This window comes from Podarcis pityusensis (assembly GCF_964106645.2).
Source record: "Podarcis pityusensis genome assembly, chromosome: 5".
In the NCBI taxonomy this organism is placed as follows: domain Eukaryota; kingdom Metazoa; phylum Chordata; class Lepidosauria; order Squamata; family Lacertidae; genus Podarcis; species Podarcis pityusensis.
In genome coordinates, this window is record NC_138032.1 from 30,157,376 (window position 1) to 30,181,532 (window position 24,157).

A 24,157-nucleotide genomic window follows, 5' to 3' on the forward strand; every position below is an offset into this window, starting at 1 on the left:
GGGAGAAGTGTTTATTTGAAAGCTAAGATGAAGAGGAAAGTAACAGAGTGGATTAGCAACCTTATGGCATACAATATGAGAGGGAGATGTCCTAATATCCCTTCCCTGCAGGAACAGGGTATTCAGGGAGCACCTTTGCCTTAGGTAACCATAAATACCTTTGTGACATCATAAGCTTTACCTCAGACCTCATTTTTGCAGACTGACCTCATTCTTGCAGACTGATATGCACACCTAGTAAGCAACAGACTACAAACAGCATGTTTAATAGGCCTCTCAGCAAAAGCTTTTAAAAATGCACGCAGGCACTTCATACATATTCCCAATTGTTGGACATTTTGCTAGCATTTTCACATTGATTTCCTCACAGTAGGGCAATGACTGAAAGTGTAGTAAGATGCATACTAAGAAAGAATGGCTAGCTATAAATGATAATTTGATCTTTTTCTTCCCAGATGTACTTTCATATTGTTGTGGGTTTGTGTGGGGGGGGGGGGGTGTCAGTCTAGAATGTCCTGATTCTCTTCCAGTTCTTGGAATTCTGTACCCAGTGAGAGCATCCAACAGAGAAGTTTGAAGAACTGGTCAGACAAGTTTTTTATAAGACCTTAGCTGGCCACTTAAAGAATGAGCTAGGTTGCAACTATGTGATGGTGCCCTCCAGGCTAATGGGTGGGTCTTGCCTCACCTAGCTGCTAGGTAGGAGAACAATAGCTGGAGTGTGAGAGAGAGAGCTGAACTGAAGCAGGCTGAAAGCTGGAGACATGCTTGATCTGTGCTGGATCCAAATCTGTGATTAATGGAGAAACAAGATATGTTGGGGAGTTAATACTGCGAACATCTCCATCTTATGCAGGGATCAGCAAACTTTTTCAGCAGCGGAGGCTGGTCCCCTTCCCTCAGACCTTACGTGGGGGCCAGACTATATTTTTTTGGGGGGGGGATGATGCAAGAGCACCACGAGCCCCTGTGGCTGCTTACCTGTGTCTTGTGAGCAGCAGGGGCTGGCGGTGGCAGAGGGACGATTAGCAGCGCACAAAAGGGCTCCAGAGAGGGGCCGCTTAAAATGGCGGCCGCTTGAGCGCTGCTGCTGCTGGCACCAACAAAGCCCAGCCCCCTTCTGCCTCTAGGCAGGGCAGAGAGAAGCCAGGAGGAGGGAGGGAGGAGGGAAAGAATGTGTGCACTGGCGATCCACGTGGCGATCCCCGAACCGTCTGCGGGCTGGATCCAGAAGGCAATTGGGCCTGATCTGGCCCGCAGACCTTAGTTTGCCTACCCATGATCTTATGCTTAGCTTGTACATATGTGTCAATAAAACCATATCACCTGCAGGCATCACAGTCTCTGCCGACCCTCATTCCAAGACAACCAAACCCCAGGTAAGCATTGGAACCCCTAAAAATCTCTCACCACTTGGAGATTGGGGCTGGCATGGAGCAATGTTTTTCATTCTAACTGTCTATCCTAAGATGGATTTTATAGCTAAGCCTACCGGTGGAATGTCTAATGTGCTGGAATTGCAATACAAAGACAGTCTGTCTGTAGCAGTTGCCCCTGGCAATCTGGCAAGCCGAATTGTAGATTCTAGCAGGCTATGGAGACCTTTGTCTTCTCTGGTCCACCGGACTGGGGCTTGCATACCCTCCTGGTACCACCATACCAAATAGTTCTGTCACCAGAGTTTCAGTTTCACCACCCCTTTCACCAGCTTGATTTATACCAGGTTAGCAGGTCATATGGTCTAGCTCAGGGGTCAGCAACCTGCGGCTCCGGAGCCACATGTGGCTCTTTTACACCTTTGCCGCGGCTCCGGGGCGGATACTAGCAAGGGGAGGAGGCGCATTGTGTGCCCCGACACTCCCCACTGTGGCGGGCGCTGTACTGGCTGTGACGTCGCATGGGGGCGGTGCGTGCGTTAGTCACGCACCGTCCCAATGTCACCTTCCCGCCCGCCCGCCAGCTACATTGTAAGGGGCATGTACGCTGGTCACTGCATTGAAAGGGGGCATGTACGCTGATCACTGTTTTGAAGGGGAGTGAAGAACACACACACACACACACAAAAAGGTAACTTGTTAATTTAATGTTTATTTCTATGAGGAGGAGTAATTCTGAGGGGTCAAACAAAGAAATAATAAAAAGTGACAAAAAAGTTATTTTTATAATGACAAGTTTTGTGGCTCCCAGTTGTTTTTTCTTCAGAAACGGGTCCAAGTGGCTCTTTTTGTCTTAAAGGTTGCAGACCCCTGGTCTAGCTGAACAAACTTAGGATCCCATCTAAGTCCCCCTTCAGGTTCCTCACCAGCCCTAAGGAACACCTGCTTTCCAGGGCTTATGCTAGTTTAAAATCTGCCCAGATCAGTTTTGCTGGCTGAGCCCTGGCTGAGCTGAATGAAGAACTCAGGTTTAACATAACTTCAGCTAAACCAGGGTTTGGGATTTACACCAGCATAACCTATCTGAGCCATAACCCTCCCTTGCTCAGTTGGAGATTCACTGGATCCTAGCTTGCTCATCCCAGCAGATCAAGCCTTAAGATTGCACCCTAGGTGGTTTAACGGGGCAACAAAAAGAAAAAATGTACATTGCAATCCATTCCCCACTTTCCTGAGAGTAAGACCCATTGGACTCAATAGTACTCATTTCTGAGTAGACAGTGATTAGGAATTCATTGTTAGCGAAACATGCCTGGGATAAATACAATCACCAATCCTCGGTTTGTTAGATTTCTTAATGGATGGATTTAATTGCTGTGTGGGTTGACAAGACTGTAGCAAACTGCATGCAAAAAAATCAGCTAACCTCTCTTGCTTTCTAATATACTGTAATAGGATAACTGCCTGCCTCCCAGCAGGGTCTGGGAAGAAGAACCTGCTGGAAATATCCTAAAATGGCTACCCAGATTGTAATAGTTGCAGCCCTCTGGGCCCAAACTGCATTTTATATTCTATAATCCCAGTTCCTGTTCGTTCATACATGGCTAATTTTTTTTCCTGGGGAGCGGAAGAACATCCCTAAAAGCATATTACAACAAGAAGATAAGCCGTGCTGCATTTAATAACTTTATGTGGTCTGATGATGATGGTTAATCACATTTGGCTCCAGTTGTGCAGAATGTATTTTAGTGCGTTTGCCTAGGCTGAAGCCTTCCTTTGGATATCGTTTAGTTAGCTAGTCGCATTTCCCTGTTATCCATTTGATATTGTCACATGATTTGAGGGTGTTTCTCCCCCTCCCACCATGAACCATGTAAAGAGTTAAAGCTTTCCCTTTCCATTTCAGGCCTGGCTCAAAGTGTTTTGCCATCAGAAATAAGGCATTTTTGAGGGATATTTGTTCCTGCCATGCCAGCATGGGCATAACCAGAATTTATTTTAGGGGGGCTTTACTGAAATGCAGATAGGCTAGGCACATATTTTAACTGACAGCTTCGATGTCAGCAGTGCCCAGGTTCTATCGCTAGTAATCTGTTTGGGGTGATTTGAACACTTTGCATATTCATTTCTCCTTTTAAATAAGCAGCTCAGTTTTAAAGGAAGTTGTTCTGAATGTGCTCTGAGGGGCATCACCAACCGGCAGGCAGGTACCTTAACAACTGTCATTGTCCAGTGTACTAATATATTGCAGGCAATATTTTCGCTAGCCTGCATTTACTGGAGTTAGAAAATCTGCTTGGATCAAATGAATCATTGTGAACTAACAAGGGCAAGAAGTGAGTCACCTATCAAATTAATTTTATCTGTCTGCACTCAGCCCCAGGGTACGTGACTACACTGCACAAAATACTCTGGTTGGCCTTTCTACTTAGATGGAAGAAAACCCAATTTCATACTTGGTTCTCGTCTCTAGTGAAGTATCCAGCTTGTTGCAAATAAGAGCTCTCATGGGAGCGGGCTATAATCAACTTTAAAAGCAGAGAGACCCGTTTTCACAGAATTGGGGACAGAGTTCTTATATATGAAGCTACTGTACACTTGAAGGCAATCAGTAGTATACTGTAGTATACTCAGGGGTAGGGGGAATGATTAAGATGGTTCACCCCAGGAAGCTGATGGATATGGATGGTTTCCTGATGGCTCTTCAGGGGTTTCCTGTTACCTTAGCAGGCAATTCTGTCAAAGCCCTGGTGGACCTCTGGAATGGAGAAATGACCAGAATGGTGGACATGGTCGTTCCTGAGTATACCCTCTCAGAGAGTGGAGCCAGCCCAGCCCCCTGTTTCTCGAAGGACTTGGTGATTCTGAAACTCATGTTGGCAGAAAACTTGGAATGAATCCAACCGAGTACAAGCTACAGGTTATTTGAAGTCCAGTGTGGTGTAGTGGTTAAGAGTGGTAGACTCATAATCTGGTGAACCGGCTTTGCGTCTCCACTCCTCCACATGCAGCTGCTGGGTGACCTTGGGCTAGTCACACTTCTTTGAAGTCTCTCAGCCCCACTCACCTCACAGAGGGTTTGTTGTGGGGGAGGAAGGGAAAGGAGATTGTTAGCCACTTTGAGACTCCTTCGGGTAGTGATAAAGCGGGATATCAAATCCAAACTCCTCCTCCTCCTCTTCTTCTTTTGCAGCAATGCAGGCAGTGAAATGTCTCCCCCCCCCCCCGCCTGCATTGTGTTATCAAGGAGCCATCTAGCATGACTGTTTTGAGTGGTCCGGGGTCTTTTACACTTTGGTCCACGTGAGGAGCAGTTAGACCACTTGCTATGAACAATTTGCTCAGCACTCTGCTGACAAAATCAGCTCCATTCTGACTTGGATGTTATAGTTTACAGGTCTGGTGCAGGTAATTTGGCACCTTAGTTGTCCAGTGTTAATGGATACTTTTCAACTTGTACAACCCAAGGATGTGAATGGGATCCTTGGAAAAAGGGCTGGTCCAAGACATTTTGGCACCTGAGGCGAACCACAAAATGAAGCCCTGCTCCCCACAAGGGAAGAAGGGGTGGGTGGAGAACTACATCAGGAACAAGGGGGAAATGAAGATCTACATCAGACTCTGCTGCCCCTGTGGATCCTGCCGCTGAAGGCAGTCACCTTACCTTGCCTCATGGGTGGGCCGGCACTGCTTGGAAATGTGAGAGCTAGATCCTTGGCTTTCCTGGCTCATCCAAAAAATCCAGCAGTTGATTGGTTGAGTGGGTGAAGGGAGTGGTCATTGCCTCCTTGCAATAAGCAGAGTTTCAGCAGGCCTAAAGGACACAGTTATAAGATCCTTCTGGAATCCCACCATATTGGATAATTATTAACCAGTTTCCAATATCCCAATCTGAGGCAAGCTACCAAGTTATCAGAGACGCGGGTGGCGCTGTGGTCTAAACCACTGAGCCTAGGGCTTGCCGATCAGAAGGTCGGCGGTTCGAATCCCCGCGATGGAGTGAGCTCCCGTTGTTCGGTCCCAGCTCCTGCCCACCTAGGGGTTTGAAAGCACGTCAAGTGCAAGTAGATAAATAGGTACCACTCTGGCAGGAAGGTAAACGGCATTTCTGTGTGCTGCTCTGGTTTCACCAGAAGCGGCTTAGTCATGCTGGCCACATGACCTAGAAGCTGTTTGCGGACAAATGCCGGCTCCCTCGGCCTATAGAGCGAGATGAGCGCCACAAGCCCAGAGTCATCCGTGACTGGACCTAATGGTCAGGGGTATCTTTACCTTTACCAAGTTAGCTCTTGAATTGTTGGGAAGGAGCCACAGTAATATGCAGGACACATCCTCTGCGTGCAGTAGACCCTGGTTCAATCCCAGGCATTTCTATTTCAAAGTAGCAGCTGATGGGAAATACATCTGTTAGCTTGTGAAGTGTCATAGCTCGGAGGAGGAAGAAGAGGAGGCAGCAGCAGCAGCAGCAGGGTGCTCAGGCCCCAGCCTTCATCCCTCCTGCCACCCTCAGCCACTGACTCTGTCCCACTGGGCCCAGCATCACCCTCACTCCGCTGGTACCTAGCACCAGGTCTACAGCCAAGGCCGAGCTCAATAACAAGTACCTGCCTGGACTCATGGCTGAGGAGGACAGCCTGGACCCTTCACTTCCCCATGTCATGCGACTGCTGCAAGCTAATAAATGTCCCTTCCGCATAAGGGAAGGTAGGGGAGAGCGGCTGTCATCATACCTTCAAGTGAGCTGAGACTTGTTTCATTGATGTTGTTAAGGCTACCTTCTGGGCACTGTAGTAGCTGCTCAGCTCATTTGAGCAGGGAAGATGAAACCTAGGTGGATATCCCTGGTTTAGTCCCCTTTCCTGTATTCTTAAAATAATGAAAAAAGAATCAATAACAAACTATGATTTCCAGGATTCTTGGGGGACGTAATTTTCTGATTCACCTCAGGCGCCAAAACATCTTGAACCGGTCCTGATATAAATGCATTTATTAGTGAAATAACATACAACGCCACATTAAATGAGAGAAAATTGCTTTGCAAAAGTGTATATTAGACAAACCGGCATACAAAATGTGTATATTAGGAGAAATTTGCACTGACGTGGTGCAAAAGAAATCATAAACCAAATGTGGAGAATCAAACCTGGAAAAATGGGAAACTGAAAGCCCGAAATTGACATCCTCACCCATCCCAACATGAAGCTTAAGATTCAGTAACAGGAAGCTAAAACAGCAACTGCTTCCCTGTGGTTCCTCACTTCTCATTCTCCTGCCGGCAAGACTTCAGGAGCTCTCTACACATGGCCGGTTGCTGCACTGAACTGTCCCTGATAAATTGATGAAAGAAAAATTGCGGGTTGAAGTTGGCTTCATTTCACACGAGGACCACAATTCAATTACTTGGACCATACTACTGTGAGGTAGAGGGTTATACACAGAGGAAGAGAAAGCTACTAAAATCCAAACAAAAAGTGGGAAGGAATTGAATATTGTGTGACTGGAGGGCGTAGGGAATTTAACACATAGTAAGGAGGTTTCCACCCCACCCAAAACCACCATTTCCTTCTGCCAGGGTCACCTGTCACTATTGGGCAGAATGAGGTGATATTGACTGTTGTGGAGGGCAGTAAATTGCTATTTAATTTGTCATTATTGTCATTTTTCTGCCAGAGAGGGGGAAAGGTAAGGTGCTTTGAGAGTTTTCTGCCTCAGGCCACAAAATATCTTGGTTGTGCATACTTGGATACAACATACTTTGATGTGGGGCAACATTTGCAGTAACTCTGCCTCAGGCACCAAAATATTTGGGACTGGCCCTACCTCCTGTGGTTACTTATATTCTGAGGTGTGGGTGCTTAAGGGGAATTGTTGAATTATTTGGGTGAGGGTGCCAGGTTTATTACCAGCATGTCTTTAAAAAAAAGAAATGGGTGGAGGGAGTCCCAAACTAGGAGCAATAAAACAGCTCAGGAAACAAATGCATGGAAGCTGATTTAGTTTGTTATTAGGGACATTTATAAAAATGTCACTTAGGAAGCACCTGAAGATGGCATTTGTAGGTGGTGAAAGGGTCAAATTCATGTTACAGTATATTCATATTACAACAGTATATTGTCAGTTTATAATATTTCTCTATGTACTTTGACAGGAAGTTAAGTGAAGGCAAATCAGCTTTCTCCCCTCTGCAGCAAGAATTCTGCATACTACATTCTAGATCACAGCTGCAACTATGGTAGCAGTTAGGGGACCGCTGCTCCCATTCCTGCATATACCCTCTTTGTAGTAATCTGTTTCTTCACAAATATACAGGTTAAGCAGAGGCACAGAAGCAATTGCATAGGGAGGAAGACTGTGCTAAAAGCTAGCTCAGTTCTTTACTTGGAAATTAGCAGCCAGCTACTTCCATGCTTCATGTTGAAAGACACCTGAGGGGTATGTGTTTGTTTGTGTGTGTTTGCATGTGTGTATAACTCTAAGTGTGAAGGGGTGTGTGAGACAGATACAAACAGAAAAGCAATGAGAGAAGGGAGCAGAGCAAAATAGGAAGAGTAAATAGATTTTTCCTGATACAGACTGTGTACACAGTCCTGTTTACTCTGCAACAAGTGTGCTCCCGATGCTGGTTTGGGAGGTGGTGAGCACACAACGTTAACCACAGTCCGTATCTGTCCTGTCTCTATCCAGATTTCTTATGAAACAACACATTTTGATGCATCTGCCTTTCCCTGCAAAAGCATATGCAATCTGAATCAAGAAAAAGAATGACCTGGCTGTGTTTTAAGATGGTAATGTGTACACAGCCACTGATTGCCCCAATCCTGTAATTTCCAACCATTTATTTTTATTCCACTTTCCTACAAGACTGTGCCCAAAGCAGCTCCCAAGCTATCACCAGTGTTGGTGTAATTTAAACAGTGGGTTAACTTTCACCATGCTTGGTCTCATGTCTTGAGGAACACACACCCCATTCTCCAGATGTTCAGAGATAAGAGAGAAGGTGCACAGGGGTACCTGTGTATTATTTGCTGAGTCACCCTCCCATTGGTTAATGAAATATGCCTAGGTTTAGAGATGAGTATAACTGTCTCTAGGGCATTGCTTTCATTAAGTTGTCCTGATGGTCGTATCTTGATGTCCTGTCCTGCTGCATGTCCTGCTTGCTGTCAGTGTCTGGTTCATAATCTGTGAAAGTCAAGGGAAGAGGTTGTGGGTTTTACACAGCAGTGTTAGTTAGCATGGTGATAGTGTTAGTGGATCTGTAGCAGGAGTGCCAGCTTGGCCCCACAACCATGGGTGCCAAATTTTGGAGCCGGGCCCCCCGGAACCCATGGTTGTGGGGCACTGGCTCTGAAATTTGTGGGTACCCAGTCCCTTCATGAGGAATTTTGTGGGTGCTCGGGCACCCAGGGCCCCAGGGAGTTGGCACATATGGTGCCAAACATGCAGAAACACAATTTCTAGGGCAGTACAGTGGTGCCTCGCAAGACGAAATTAATCCGTTCCGCGAGTCTCTTCGTCTTGCGGTTTTTTCGTCTTGCGAAGCATGGCTATTAGCGGCTTAGCGGCTATTAACGGCTTAGCGGCTTTAAGAAAAAGGAAACAAACTCGCAAGAACTCACAAGACGTTTCGTCTTGCGAAGCAAGCCCATAGGGAAATTCGTCTTGCGGAACGACTCAAAAACCGGAAAACTCTTTCGTCTTGCGCGTTTTTCGTCTTGCGAGGCATTCGTCTTGCGAGGTACCACTGTACAGTTAAAGACCGGGATAAAAAAATCTACATGCAAAAGGCTTGTTGGTAGAGGAAGGTCATCAGTAGACATCAAAAAGACAACAATAAAATGCTGATCAATCTATACAACTTTCCTTAAAACAATAAAAATAAACTGACCTAATCCACTAATTTAAAACTGCTTAATTCTACCACTAAAATTGTTAAAAGGCCTCGCAGTTCATTCATCTCACCACGCCTAAGGCAAACAATGATGAACTACTATTATCATTATTATTGTTAGCAGTCTTGTTGTGTTTATTACCTACTTTCCAGGGCAGGTTGCAAAAAAATTAAATACAACATTAGCAACAATTTAAAACAGCAGACAATCACACAAAAATTGTAATGAGACTCCCTGTCATAATTCCCCAGCCTTCACTTAATCCTTCAAGAGAATGGATTTTATTTGGAACCCAAGATGGGAAGCATGGATTTTTAAACACAGCATGTATCCTTTGGATCTAGAGTTCCCTATATGCAGCCACATGTTTTTTCCCCATTTGACTGATAGAGGCCTGATCGTATTGACATCACAATACAATGTAACAACGCTGCTTTGCGGCTCCTCGCATCTCTCTGTGGCTTCATTGCAATTTCAGCCTCTCCTGAGAGCTGCCAGGGGAACATACATTCATCAGCAAAGCATCTGGTACAGAACATTAAGCAGCCTGCAGTCCACTTGTTTACAATAACAGTATCAGCTGTTCACAATACTACACGTCAATCTATGTAGTGATACAGTGAAATATAGATAATATGACCTGGAGAGGCAGAGCTGCCTGTTACCTGTCAAATCTTCAGCATTTGCGTAAAACGGCGTAGATGGTTCACTTAATGCTTTGCCTGGATTCTGTCATATATTGACTTAACAGTCACAAACACAAGCCCCAAGCAGATTTCCAAAGGCAAATCTTAACAATAGGCCATGACGTCCATAGCCCAGGTCATCACTAACAAAACAAATTAAGCAGAATTGCTTATTTAAAATCAATCAGAGCGTCTTCCTTCCAGCATAATACTTTCACTCTACTGTAGTAGAGTAATAGTACAAACCTGGGCAGGTTTACTTAAGATGTAAGCCCCACTGAGATCAATGAGACTTAGGCTGCATACATGCCATACACTGAAAGCACACGACTCCCTCCCCTTCAAAGAATTCTGCCAAATGTAGTTTGTTAAGGGTATTAAGAACTGTAGCTCTGTGAGAGATAAACTACACTTCCCAGGATTCTTTGGGGGGAGTAATGGGGGGAATGGGCTAAAAATGTAGTAGCAATAATAATTTGCACTATCACAATAATGTTGACTTTTTAAAAAAGATTGGGCTGCCTAAGTTTTGTTTCATAAACATAAAACGAAACAGTACGGTCATACCTTGGATCCCAAATGCCTTGGTACTCAGACATTTTGGCTCCTAAATGCCGCAAACCCAGAAGTGAGTTGTCTGGTTTGTGAACGTTCTTTGGAACCTGAATGTCCAACGGGGCTTTCGTGGCTTCCAAGTGGCTGCAGGAGCTTCCTGCAGCCAATTGGAAGCCGTGCTTTGGCTTCCAAACATTTTGGAAGTTGAATGGACTTCTGGAACAGATTCCATTCGACTTCCAAGGCACAACTGTGCTTCATTGTTCTTTCTGTGGTTCAAATGTGAGCCTAATGGATTCACTGTGGTTCATACATGCTAACCTATCTGTAGCACAAAAATGTGTTTTTTCTCAATATGGAATCATTTATGCTTGTCCTCAATATGCTGCTTTCAATACAGATTGATTCTGAATCCTGCCATCCACAAAGGTATATAGTTACTTTATACCTCTTTGAAAACCCTTCCCCTGATTAGGTTGTCCACACCTTTCCCTTCTTGCACATGTTCCAGGTTAATGGAGGAGAACATGGTGGTTTCAGTCTTGGTATACATCCACCCACAACATCATTTGGCAGGTGTGGGGACACGGACACAAACACAATTGCTGGTACTGCCTACATCTGTTTTGAAATGGACACACTGTGGGAGAAATGCAGAATCAAACTGCAGTGAGTTTTTCTTTTTGGAATGGAATCAGTTTCTCAAGGAGTAGAATTCAGAGGCCAAAAATCTGCAAGAAATCTAGATTGTACGTGGACTACACGGGGGGTGGGGACCCAAGTACTCAGTCTCTGTGGTTTCCAGAATAAAAATAAGAATGTCTGTACCACGAGAGTGTAAGAAACATTTGAATCCCAGTGGGTGGGAAGCTTTTATCAGTTAAAACAAGGTGCTTTAAATTGCAACTGTGATTTCAAACTGGGATGACACAGACCTTCAAAGCTCGTCATGAAGAGGTCTATTTAGTGTTGCTCAAAGTAATAAATATCACAGCGGAGGCCCTCGCTGAAATGTAATTTTGGACTGAGAAAGAGGATTTTAGGTCAGCATGGATGCTGACAGCAATTCTCACGCACGTTCCTTTCTCTGAGCTCTTTCTACGGACCCACCCTTGGTTTTGCTATTTTCTTCTAAGCCAAGGTGAAGGTGAACGATTGTCTGCTGAATAGCAAAAATAGCACATTTGCACATTGTTGGGAACAAAAGTACAAAGATCTCTCACAAACCAAACAGAAAGAAAACCACTTCATTTTTGTATATGTTTGCCTGTTGTGGTAGCAAGCACTGAAAGCCCTCACTGAATTAGAAAGAACAATATTAAATACCAGCCAGTAAAGCAAAAGGGGTGTAGCATGAGGGATGCCAGTGGGGCCATGCCCCTAGGCATGGTTTTTTGAGGGGGTGCAAAGCAGGCACCCCCGGCAGATGCCCCCAGTGCAGCCTGGCCTAGCACTCCTCTCCCAGAGTTGGAGGAATCAACACTTGTGGAGAGAAGCATTGGGCTGCACTGGGCTGGGGGCACCAGCATACAGTGGCATAGCAAGGTCAGGTGGTACCCGGTGTAGAATTTTTTTGTCACGCACCCCACATTGAAATTCCCCCTTCCTCCCTCTACCCGCATCAAAGAAAGCCGCACAGGCAGCTATCCGATGTAGATCCTGCCTTTCCCCCCTCCCTCCCTCCACACCCTGTCAAAGAAAGCCATGCCCTGCCCTCCTCCAGCACCCCGGGAGCATGGGGGACAATGGCGCGCCACCCACCCATGACTCCCAAGCCTCCCCTGAGCTGTCAAAAGGAAGGGGAAAGGGTGGAAAGCCGCCGGCAAAGCAGCACAGCTAGCCACCTTCCTCTGACGGCTCAGGGTAGGCTTGGGAGTCGCAGGCGGGCAGCGCGCCGAATGTCACCCCCTCAGTGTGTATGTGTGTGCGGCTGTGCTTGAAGCAACTCAACCACGAGGCAACTCAACCCTGCTCAGTTCCACAGGCAGCGTTGAGTTGCATTTTGTAAAAAAAACACTCATTGATGGCACCCGGGGAAGTCTGCCCCCACCGCACCCCCTTCCTCCGCCAGTGCCAGCATGGTGACACCAGGTTTGCGCCCACCAAGTGTTGGCTGGCCAGGCTGAATCCTGTGCAGGCAGGCAGGCGGCACAGCACAGCCCTACTTGGCTTCAGTGTGGGGCAGGGTCGCTCCACCGGGGTCAGTGGCAAGGGCTGGGGTGTCATGACTGGATCCTTCACCCTTTGCACTCCGTGCCCCGCCCCCAGTGTGTGCATACCCCCTGGCACATGTGCATGCCTGCCCCAGGCTCCAGGAGCTCACACTAAGGCTGAACTAGCATGTGGGTTTTCCCCCCAGAGAAAACTGTGCCCAGACTTTGCAATTCCCTTCCAAGGACCCCCCCCCCCTTTGCCATATTGCAATTGCCTGCAGCCTAACTATTGCAGATGCAAACAGTGTTGCAACTGGGGTCGAATGTAACTTCTCCAATACTACCATGAACCGAAATCATCATAGATGTACAATAAAATGATGTTTGATGGGCACACCTACCTACGAGTCAACTCTGTTGAACATGGTGGGGACATGTCTCTGAGTGTATGTGCATAGAATAGTGCTGCTAATATGTGATTTGCTAATGTTTTACTTAGTGGTTTAATCAGCCCTGATTAAAGTCCAACCACACCTGGAGGGCTACAGTTCCCCAAGCCTGCTTTTCTGATGTAAATGCTATGGTAAAAAGAATAGCCAATACAGTGCTATCCAGATCTTTTTGGGCTCCAAATCCAGCCAGGATGGTCAGGGATGGTGGGTGTCGTCATCCAATGACATCTGGAGGGGTCCACCTTGGCATAATTCTTCCTTGCCTTTTTTTAACTTACCAGAGAAACAAGCAAGGCTCAGCTCTTCATTTCAAGCAGTTCTGTTCCTTTAGCTGTCCTTTGTTTATGCGGTGCTAACACTGCAGAGCTCAGTATGACTCAGCGGCAATGTAACCAGTGAGTCATAACTGTGGTCTGCTTTCTTGATTGAGTCTGAACAACCCACCTATTCCCCTTGCCTGGCCTATTTTCTGCAAGGCCTTAAGGGAGGAGGGTTGAGTCCTCAAGATTTCCATACTGATGAACATCCTCGTCACAGAACTCTTGCATCCTGGCAGCTTCTTTATTGCCATTTATATTGCTGACCAGAGAAGCTTTAACCCTTAAAGTCACCTTGATGTAAAAATCCAACCAAAAGTAGGCCCATTACATACTTAAGATCCTTTGAAATCAATGGGACAGTCCATTGACTCCCTGAGCAGCTCTCTGACCCAAATGAGTCACTACACCAGGCAAGGAACACGTCCTCCTTTGCACCTACATTCTAACATCATCACATTTTGTGTTTCCAATCCATACTTTTGCCAGTGGCATCAAACAATGCATGGCAGGTGTGGGCAAATGAATGGTGTGAGCGTGTTATGATCAGCCAGGTATCATGTCTACTCTGAAGTGAGCTGTACTGAGCGGCACTGAGTTTCTTCTAAATAAGTGGGTATAGGATTGCCGCCTCTGTATTATGCGGGGAGGGCAGGGGAAACTCCATATGGGCTGCCATTTTCAACCGTAACCCAACTCCAGGCCAACCAGCCACTCAGTAGCTCAAACATATTTGTTAAAAACCATTGGCCATTATGAAACTACAAAAGGAAAGGACTTGATCATCTTCACATCACACAATGGAAATAAAGCGTATGGACAATGACTTTGTCTGAGACACTAATTAAGAGAATACATGCCCTGAATGACGCAACTGATACAAATGATTTTGCTGAAAATTCCTCCGAGGAGAGAGCCATCTCCTGTTGATGGGTTTGCAATGGCATGTTAAGATTTCTTTATCCCACAGGATAGCTGGGGCTCTCTGGGCTGTTGTAATGGTGATGGGGTGTTCATTCCACTCTCCATCCTGGCCACTGAGCCATTGTATCATAGGTTAGGGTTACCAGACACCCCAGTTCCCGGGGACAGTCCCCGGATTTGCAAATCTGTCCCCGGACAAATTCTGTCCCCAGATTTGCAAATCTGTCCCCGGGAAACGTGGCAGCGTCAGCCTCAGCAGCCCAGAGGCAGCCTGGTAGCGCAGTTGGCTCTGGCTGGCTTCAGGAGCTGCTCGCCAGCCAGAGTCAACTGTGCTACCAGGCTGGCTTCAGGCTGCTGACTGCCACTGCCACAGCCACTGCCAAAGGGGAACAGGGGACGTCTGGCGGTACAGATCTCCTGCCCCCTTCCCCCTTTGTTTTGACTGATTGGGGGAAGCTTGGGAGTTGCGGGCGGGTGGCCATTGCCCAGTTTTTTAAAAACTCTGAGCATTTATGTTTCACAGGGTGTGAAAGAAGGGCTTTGCATGTGTGCTTGGGCCCAGGGTCTTTTGCCTCACCATCCCCACTACTGACTCCCTGTTGCTACTCAGCTTAAAAACAAAACAAAAACGTGTCCCCAGATTCATTGAAAAACATCTGGCAACCATATCATAGGTGCCAACTGCCTGGGGCCCCGGGTGCCCAAGCACCCACAAAATTCCTCATGAAGGGGCCGGGCACCCACAAATTTCAGTGCCAGGGCCCTGCATGGTGCATGACACCCATGGCCCCAGGCACCCACACCGTGGGGCCAAGCTGGCACTCCTGCATTGTTTCACTTTTGGTTTATTGATTGTGTTGATATTGTCTTTTAAGCACGCATCTAGTTTTTTAATGCTCTAAGCCATCTTGAAGTGCTTTGAAGAGAACTATTTTAGCGAAGGAATAAGTGAATGACATAACCTAATGTTTCTAGTCTCACTCAGAGATTGGGGAGGAATTTGATTCCGTTCAGTTTTGAAGGTAAACCGTATAATGAGCACTTTCCAGAACAATATCCCAAGGGAAACACAACTATCTTTTGAAATCCACGCTTTCCTGAATTTTGCATTGCAGTTTACAGCCTATATGCAAAAATGCATATACTGAGGGAGTGTGTGCATAAAACTGCATAGCTTAGTAAAATAGCATGCAAAGATGCAGTATAATAGAAAACACTGGTTTGCAAAAATGTGTGTATTGGGCAAAATTGCATAGAAAAATGTGTGCGTTAGGAGAAATTTGCACTAAAATGGTAATAAGTTTTTACGAGGACTTAAAAAAGAAAAGAATCACAAACTCATATGGAAATGTAGAGAACTGAATTTAAGACTGGGAAAATGAGAAACTGGGATAAATCCCCATGGACAAATTTGCTTATCTCTGTTCTCAACTCATGGATACAAAACAGCAAGTACTGAAGGAAGATCCCCACTTACATACCCAGGGACATAGCCTTTTAAGGTTAAGATCAGCTCACATCCCTCTAATAACTGTGTACAACCAGAGACAATAGCTAAACAAACAAACAAATGAATAACCCCCTCCATTAATAATGGTGATTTGCACGCCTATGTTTTCCCCAATGTTCAGTCCTCTTAGGGTTGTACCATTTCAGGATGGGGTGTGTGTGTCACATGATCAAATGCTCCTAAATGTAAAAGAAACATTTCCTGCAAACTAGGGTGCCATGAAGAAATCTAGTCGAGAACTCTTGTTGCTTCACATTCCAGCTTCTCATAAAGCTGGAAGGGAAAGCATTTCATGATGAATTCTGAAATGGTACAGTCCCAGGTGGTCTCTACCACATTTTGGTTGAAATTGAGTGTACAGCAGCCCACTGAGAATGTATCTCAGGGCACATTTCCTTCAGCAGGTGCAATGGCATAACTGCCAATTTCCCCCTACAAATCTCAGCACACTAAAGTAATTTAAAGCACCATGGCTGAATATGTGAACATTTTGCTAAACACACACACACACACACACACAGAGAGAGAGAGAGAGAGAGAGAGAGAGAGAATGTCTTGTACATTTTGTCTCATATACTTAAAAGCCTGCATTTTTAAAAAAATAGAATTTAACAGCAAAGCACAGCACTGTAGCGTTGTGAAATTTCCCTGCTCAAAAGCACTCCATTATTCAGGGGAGAATAAGAATCAGTATAATGTACCCCAAAGAACAAATCACTGGTGAGTAACAGACGAGCAAGCAAGATTGCAGCTGAATGTGAAGTTGGGAAAACAATCAGCATTTACGCATAAATTATTTGTTAATAAGTGGAAGCGGTTGGGGGTAAATGGCAAGAAAATTGCTTCAGCCCAAAGGTGCAGCCACTGCTATAATCCTGGCAGGTGTCAGCATCTACCTCCTCTGTCCCCTGGTAAGCTCTCTTTGTGGAATCCACTAGGATAGTATCAGAGGAGCACCAGGGATGTGCTGGAGGAACCCCAAATGGCACCTAGCCCAAGGCTTCCTCAAAACTAGCACTGGTCTAGCATCTCAGGCTAAGCAGATGTTGCTTCTTCAAGGAATGGAGTACAGGAGAGAGATGGCTGCCTCCTCTGTGCTATTTTATCACCTGCACAGATGAAGCCACGCCCACCTCTGGTCACATGTAAAGGAAGTCTGTCTGAGCCCAGGAGGAAACAGGAAGTTCCAACTGGCTGGTCCAGACATCCCCTTTTTATGTCCACTCTAGGAATGTTGTATTTCACTGCTCTGTGTTTCACATCCCACAAAAAATAGATTAAGATCCTAGTTGCTTCATACCAACAACATCTGGAGGGCTACAGGTTACTCACCTGTGATTTATAAGTTGCTGCTATTGTTAACTAATTGGGAATCAGAAATCCTTGGTGATCTATCACAAATCACCCGGGGATCTACCTTCTGCCTACCTCTGCTCTATATTATCTAACTAAACTTTAATAAAATGTGCCACTGTAAAACTGTTCCTTTAAAAATCAAGAGATAAATTTTGATTCTCCCTCTTTAAGGGCTACATTTGCTAAATCTGTACACAACAGCCATCATATGCACGCCACAGAACACACAAATTACTTTTCGAACTAAAAGAGATTTTTTTCTTAGTTTCAAGGTGTTTTCATTATCATAACAAAGAACCGATTCTCAAAAGAACCTGCAGGTGCCTTTGAATATATTACAAATGCTTAACAAAAACATAATTGTCCAAAGTGGGGTGGGGGGGGACTCCTTATTTGTTCTCAGTCTTGGTTAGATTATGTCTCAAAAGTACTTTCTGAATACAGAGTTGTCTTCATCCATTTTATCATAACAGTAAGAGCGGGCATAAACCTTTGCAGTAGGTAACCAATCAGTGGCTCTCCAATTGTTCCTTGATATGCTACCATGCGACCTCTTCGTGAGTGTTACCCTGATTGGTTTGCAAGGTTGCAAGACAACTCTAGCTGTTTCTGAGCATTCATTCAGATATGTATGAACGGAGGTAATGTGGTGTTGCAAGTGTCGTTCCACACTTCCCAGTGCATTTTGCTGCTACTTTCCTTTTCGCAAAAAGGCTGGTCACTTGGGGAAGTGGGTTTGTCGCAGAAATCTTTTGTCGCACAAGATTTCCCAATCAAATATACTTGTGCAACCTGTATTTGGCAGTGTGTGATTGAATCCCACCTGAAGACAGCAAAAGTCTGGAAATGCCCAGCAACATCCATCACCCCGATGGATTGTAGGACTACGGGTCCTTCCACTTTCATTAAAACAGTAAACTAGCTGCTATTTTAAACAGTTTCTTTGAACAGGATCTAAGTAGCAGTATTCTAAATAGTTGTCAGTTCTTATTTTCTCTGCTAAATAATTATTAGTGATGCTCTGTTAGCCGCTTTGAAACTCCCTTAAAGGGAGTGAAAGGCAGGATATCAAATCCAAACTCTTCTTCTTCTTCTTCTTCTTCTTCTTCTTCTTCTTCTTCTTCTTCTTCTTTCAAGAAGTTCTGCCCAGACTAAAAAGTATTAATTTTGCTGTTTGTGTTCCCCCGTTTTCCCACCCCCATCTCCAAATACACACCATCCCTATAGTCAGTCTGCCCCCTGTGGCCTTTACTTGGGGTCTGGCAACCAATCCCCGCTACCCCCAAGTCCACAGGAAAAGACCAAAACACCCAGAAGTTGACAATGGTCCGCATATGATATCCTTTTACTGCCTCCTCTAAATGTTTCCATTATAGGATTCTGAAATCCTATTTGTACTGAAGAGACATACCCTGCAAAAAAATATGACGACGTTTTAGCCAGAGTTTACTGTTATAAAGTGAAGGCAATTCAACATGAGAACCCTGGGGAAAGCTCTTAGGAAAGCTTGCATGTGCTGTTTGTGGTGAGGCTTTGCTGCCGCAGGTACATTGCCATATACAGTGGTACCTCGGGTTAAGAACTTAATTCATTCTGGAGGTCCGTTCTTAACCCAAAACAGTTCTTAACCTGAGATACCACTTTAGCTAATGGGACCTCCTGCTGCCACTGTGCCGCCGCCGCACGATTTCTGTTCTCATCCTGAAGCAAAGTTCTTAACCTGAGGTACTATTTCTGGGTTAGCGGAGTCTGTAACCTGAAGTGTCTGTAACCTGAAGCACCACTGTAACAGAAAATGATTGAGGACATGGAGCCCGACCCCAAAGTGATTTTTAGATATGTGTTTAGTTTCGTATTGAAACAGGCTACGCTGTAGTTTTTCCTGTTCCCGCTAGGGGGAGGTTTCAATTTCAGCCATTGGGACAAGCATCTCTGCCTAGGAACAGGGAACTGTTGCTTTTTCCAAGATCAAGAATGTTCTTTGTGTATCAGCAGGTTTTCAGAACTCAATAATAACTTGACAGAGTAGGCTAACAGTACATGGGGCAGATGTATTCCAAATAAGCAATATGAATCTGGAAGCAATGAGTCTCAGAGATGTTGTTGCAAGAAGTTGATGCAAAATGGGTAATCTACCCCTCTGTCTACCACGCTCAATGAGGGCTCCAATCATTCATTAATAACAGGAACTTAACTAACCTAGTGTACAATGATGATCACCTCCGGTGCATTTTCGAATGCCTCCAATAACCTTCTAATTGTGTGCAGGCTAACCTGGTGTCTAGCATGATTGCAATGGGGCCACTGGGAACGGGAATGGGAGAGCGGCTGCAGTGACTTGGCGGTGATTGATTGCCTTCATTCCCATTTTATTCCCAGCGCTAGGTGCGCACGGCTTCTTCCACGGTGCAATTTAATGAGATTTGCAACATGGATACCCTGGCTAAACCGTTCAGGCTGGAAGTTTTCATTTGCTAGTCTACATTTCTTCTGATGAGTCTTGAGAGAGTTTGACTCCGGCAAGATTAGTGAGGAAAGGGGGCAGGAAAAGTGAAGGGCGTTTGTCTGGTTTTGGGACAGAGGATCATCACTGTGTTTATTTGTGTATTTCATGTAGAGATTAAGGCGCAGATTGATAGGTGAAGGGTCTCGGTGAATGAGAAGCACAAAGTCTGTTTGGAACTGTCCCGTTCCCTTTGAAAATCCCCCGCTGTGCTTTCCTGCAGAGCTGACATGTTGGCTGAGTTCTTCCTGTCTGCAAAACAAAACAAAAAGTCTGTTTTTCTTTTCTTTTCTTTTTTTAAAAAAGCCCTGCCCCCCCCCCAAACCAAGCACGTATTAATCTAATACAGATTAGATTGTCCTAAAGGCCAAAAAAGACACCTAGATGGTCATGCCTTCAAATCGATCAGCTATAATAACTCAAGGGTCATCGTCAGTGGAAGTAAACCTACGTTTAAATCTGCCATTCAAAAATCACAACCATTTGAATGTGTCAACACCAGAGATTGCAGTCAGCCTGAATAAGGGATGGATATTCTCTTATTTTCCTGTCTGCCTTGAAAGAAAATGAAAGCCCATTTGTTGTTACTCTTCAATGTGTGTTAATGGACTTTATGAAACAATCACTGGATAAAGATAATATATGAACATAAGTCATACCCTCCAACATGTCCAGGTCAAAATTTGGGGAGCACTCCCAGGCAAGTCACATGACTGCACACCCATGGCACAAGGTTGCGGCACCCAAACTGGCTGCCATGCCCTAGCGTGAAAAATGGGATGTCCAATTTTCCAGGGACAGTTGAGGGGTACCCAAAATTATAATGATAGAGACCACAAGACTTTCTGATACTACCTTCAATTTTGTCTAGGGATGGATAGTTGCATCAGTTTCAGTTTCTTGTGATGTCTAATTTTTTCCAGTCTTAAATTCTGTTAGCTACATTTCTGCATTAGATTAGTTTTTCAAAAGAATCATAAAAATTCAATCAGCCTTTTCGTCTGCATTTCTTCTAATATACACATTTCTGCAAGTCATTTCTCCTAATATAATGTATTTTGTATGCTGTTTTTCACTAATGTGAACATTTTAAATGCATGCTTTCCCTAATATACACTTTTTTGTTGGAGAAATGTGCAGCAAAATTAAGAGAAGCACAAATGTTGAAGGACAATTATATTTCAGGCTGCTTATTATATTTGAAGTGTAAACAAAGTAGGCATGCATCATGCAAACCAAACCAAATTTCTTTTATTGCTTTAGACTTCAATCCTAACCTCAATCCTAATCCTAGGAGGAAGGCCCACTGAATTCAATAGGACTTACTTCTGAGGAGATTTGGATAGGTGCTGTCAAGATCATTAACAGCTTGAAGCAGAGATCCAGGTGTAAAAAAAAAAATGGTAGAGACAAAGGACCCCTTGACAGTTAAGTCCAGTCAAAGGCGACTATGGGGTTGTGGCGCTCATCTCGCTTCAGGCCGAGGGAGCCGGCGTTTGTCCACAGACAGCTTTCTGGGTCATGTAGCCAGCATGACTAAACTGCTTCTGGCACAACAGAACACCATGATGGATACCAGAGCACACGGAAACGCCATTTACCTTCCTACCGGAGCAGTACCTATTTATCTACTTGCACTGGCATGCTTTTGAACTGCTAGGTTGGCAGGAGCTGGGACCGAGCAACAGGAGCTAACTCCGTCATGGGGATTCGAACTGCCGACCTTCTATATGGCAAGTCCAAGAGGCTCAGTGGTTTAGACCACAGTGCCACCAGCATTCCTACTCTGATGTACACTCTTATCTCTTTAAGAGATTAGAGAGTAAAGTCTGGTCATAGGCATGTCACCTTCACTGGAATGAAGCCATTGTTGTTGGGTGAGAGCTCCGTGCCTATTTTAGAGCGTCCATGCCTTTAAAAAAAATGCTAGGGCGGGCCAGTAATTTTCCTTAAAAAGCTATATCACATCTGTTGCTGCTTAAAAAATGTGAACTAGAATTGGTATTTTCCATTTATTCTTGCAAGTTGTAGGACGCTTTAAAAAGGGGGAGAAAAAAGAATAACACGTTTTTAGCAAACCTTGCTGAACTTTTTATGCATGGAAGGGTTTTTATCTTTCTTACATATAAATGTGTTGGTCTTTTAATTGTTCTAATGGCTTTTATATATCAAAATGTGCCATTGTTTTTCTTTTAAGATCGCTTCCAGATATTTGATGGGAAGTGATGCACAAATGGAATTAAATAAATGAATAGATCCACTTTGAAATTTATCAACGTTATGCAACTGGGTTGTTATTTCCATCCAGTTGTGGCAGCCAAAAAAGCTGTCAGGATCGCTCTAGAAAAGGCTACAGTTGCCATTATTTCCACTCCAGCTACAAGCAGGATGGACAGGAAATGTCACAAGAAGATCTGTTCCCATGTGATACCTCCCAGCAGTCTTCTACTGACTTCATATCATTTGGATAAGTTTCAAGGCAACTCTGTATAGGGTATGCCGCTACGCAAATGCAGAGGAAATGACTTGTGTCTGCTTTCTGTCTGCATCTTCCAAGTCAGGACTGTCTGCGATAATCCACAGGAGGCAGCACTGTGTTCAAGGCGGCCTGCTATATGAGAGACCCTCTTTGCTTTTAGTAATCAGAACTAATTCAATATGGGTCATTTATTCTCCAAACACTAGCATGTCGTGCAGATGAACTTAATAATGCTGCATTGCAAGTGTCTGTATAATTAAAGCCAGGAAATAACATTGGATGTTATTTTCTAAGTGGCATTAATGAAAGTACTTTTTCACCCAATTCACAATTAATATATGCAATTTGTGGCTACAAGAGGTGGTGGTGACCAGAAGTCTAGTGTCAAATTACACTTGACATTAAACAAGTGGCATAAGAGTGTGTTTTTCTTCTACAGCTGATAGCAGCTGGGGACCCTAATCATAGCAGCACAATGATGATTTCATTGTTACTGATTACTGATTATCTCATTGTTTTATTCTTTTTGTGAACCGCTTTGAGGTTCTTCTTTTTTCCACAATCAATCAATATATACATAAATAAATGGGATGGCGGGGGGGTCTTTCCTTCCACTCTGCAATAGTGATTAATATTGCCCCTCTGAAGCTGCTACTTGGCAGGTGCATAAAGCCTCCATAGGTGCCAGTGGTAGCTGTTCTCCCATGCCATACAGGAGCTTTAAAAGACAGATTTCTTTGTAGAGATGATGGTATGGGAGGACAAGGCAAATCCTCCACATGTTTCAAAGTCACATGTAGCTGGGCCCCATGTTGACTTTATAGGTGGTGCTGTAGTCTAAACCACTGAGCCTCTTGGGCTTGCTGATCAGAAGGTCGGCGGTTCGAATCCCCGCAACGAGGTGAGCTCCCGTTGCTTGGTCCCTGCTCCTGCCAACCTACAAGTTTGAAAGCACGCCAAAAAGTGCAAGTAGATAAATAGGTACCGCTCTGGCGGGAAGGTAAACGGCGTTTCCGTGTGCTGCTCTGGTTTCAGTGTTCTGTTGTGCCAGAAGTGGCTTAGTCATGCTGGCCACATGACCTGGAAATACTGTCTGCAGACAAACGCCGGCTCTTTCGGCCTGTAAAGTGAGATGAGCACCGCAACCCCAGAGTCGTTTGCGACTGGACTTAACTGTCAGGGGTCTTTTACCTTTTTAGACAAATACATGGGGAATAGTTCATAGCCATTATGCAGCTAATAATCATATTACAGCTACTAGCCATAATTTGGATTACTAGAAGTTGTTGGGACTCCTCCACAACAAACCTACTTCCCCTAAGAATTGGACTTTTTGCAAAAAGTGACAGGAAAATGTGCCTGAATGTTTGGGGGAAGTTTGCTTGGCGCAACACCATTACCTTCTCTGTAAACAAATCAGAATGAATACTCAATGTCTACTCTCCCTGCAGGGAGATCAGGATGAATGCTAGTAAGCAGGTTGTCTGGAAGTGACATTATAGGGGTATAGATGTGCTTGGATTCAGCAGCTCAACAACACCATGTGCCTTTAAATTATTCTTTGGCAATCTTGTCCCCACTTCTTTGAGAACAGTGTCTACTGAAGCTGATCCATCGACTGTGCATCCAACACAGGAGAAACAGGTTGTGCAGCCAAACTCAACAGAACTGAAATCCTAAACAATTCCTGCAGGGAACTGGTATGTGCAGCCAACACAGAACTGAATCCCATGCTTTGCCCATCAGCTGACATCACCTGCCCATTGGAGTGATGTAGCCTGATTGACAGGTGGGTGTGGCTTTGATAAAATAGTCTCATGGGCCAAATTGGAGCACCCAGAGGGTCAAGATTGTCCTGTGGGACAGAGGTTCCCCACTACTGCTCTTTAATACAATCTCAAACATATCTGGGAGTAAGCCCTGTTGAATTCAATAGGGCTTATTTCTGAGTAGA

At 44.8% G+C, this 24,157-nt stretch overlaps 1 long non-coding RNA gene across 1 annotated transcript; it reads left to right on the top strand.

Annotated features, from left to right (window-relative positions):
- The first annotated feature begins 230 nt into the window (after positions 1–230).
- On the top strand, positions 231–23,928 carry LOC308477929. The gene is made up of 3 exons (XR_013986763.1): positions 231–305; positions 1,333–1,379; positions 23,798–23,928. It is a non-coding gene; the product is annotated as an uncharacterized lncRNA (long non-coding RNA).
- The last annotated feature ends 229 nt before the right edge of the window (positions 23,929–24,157 follow it).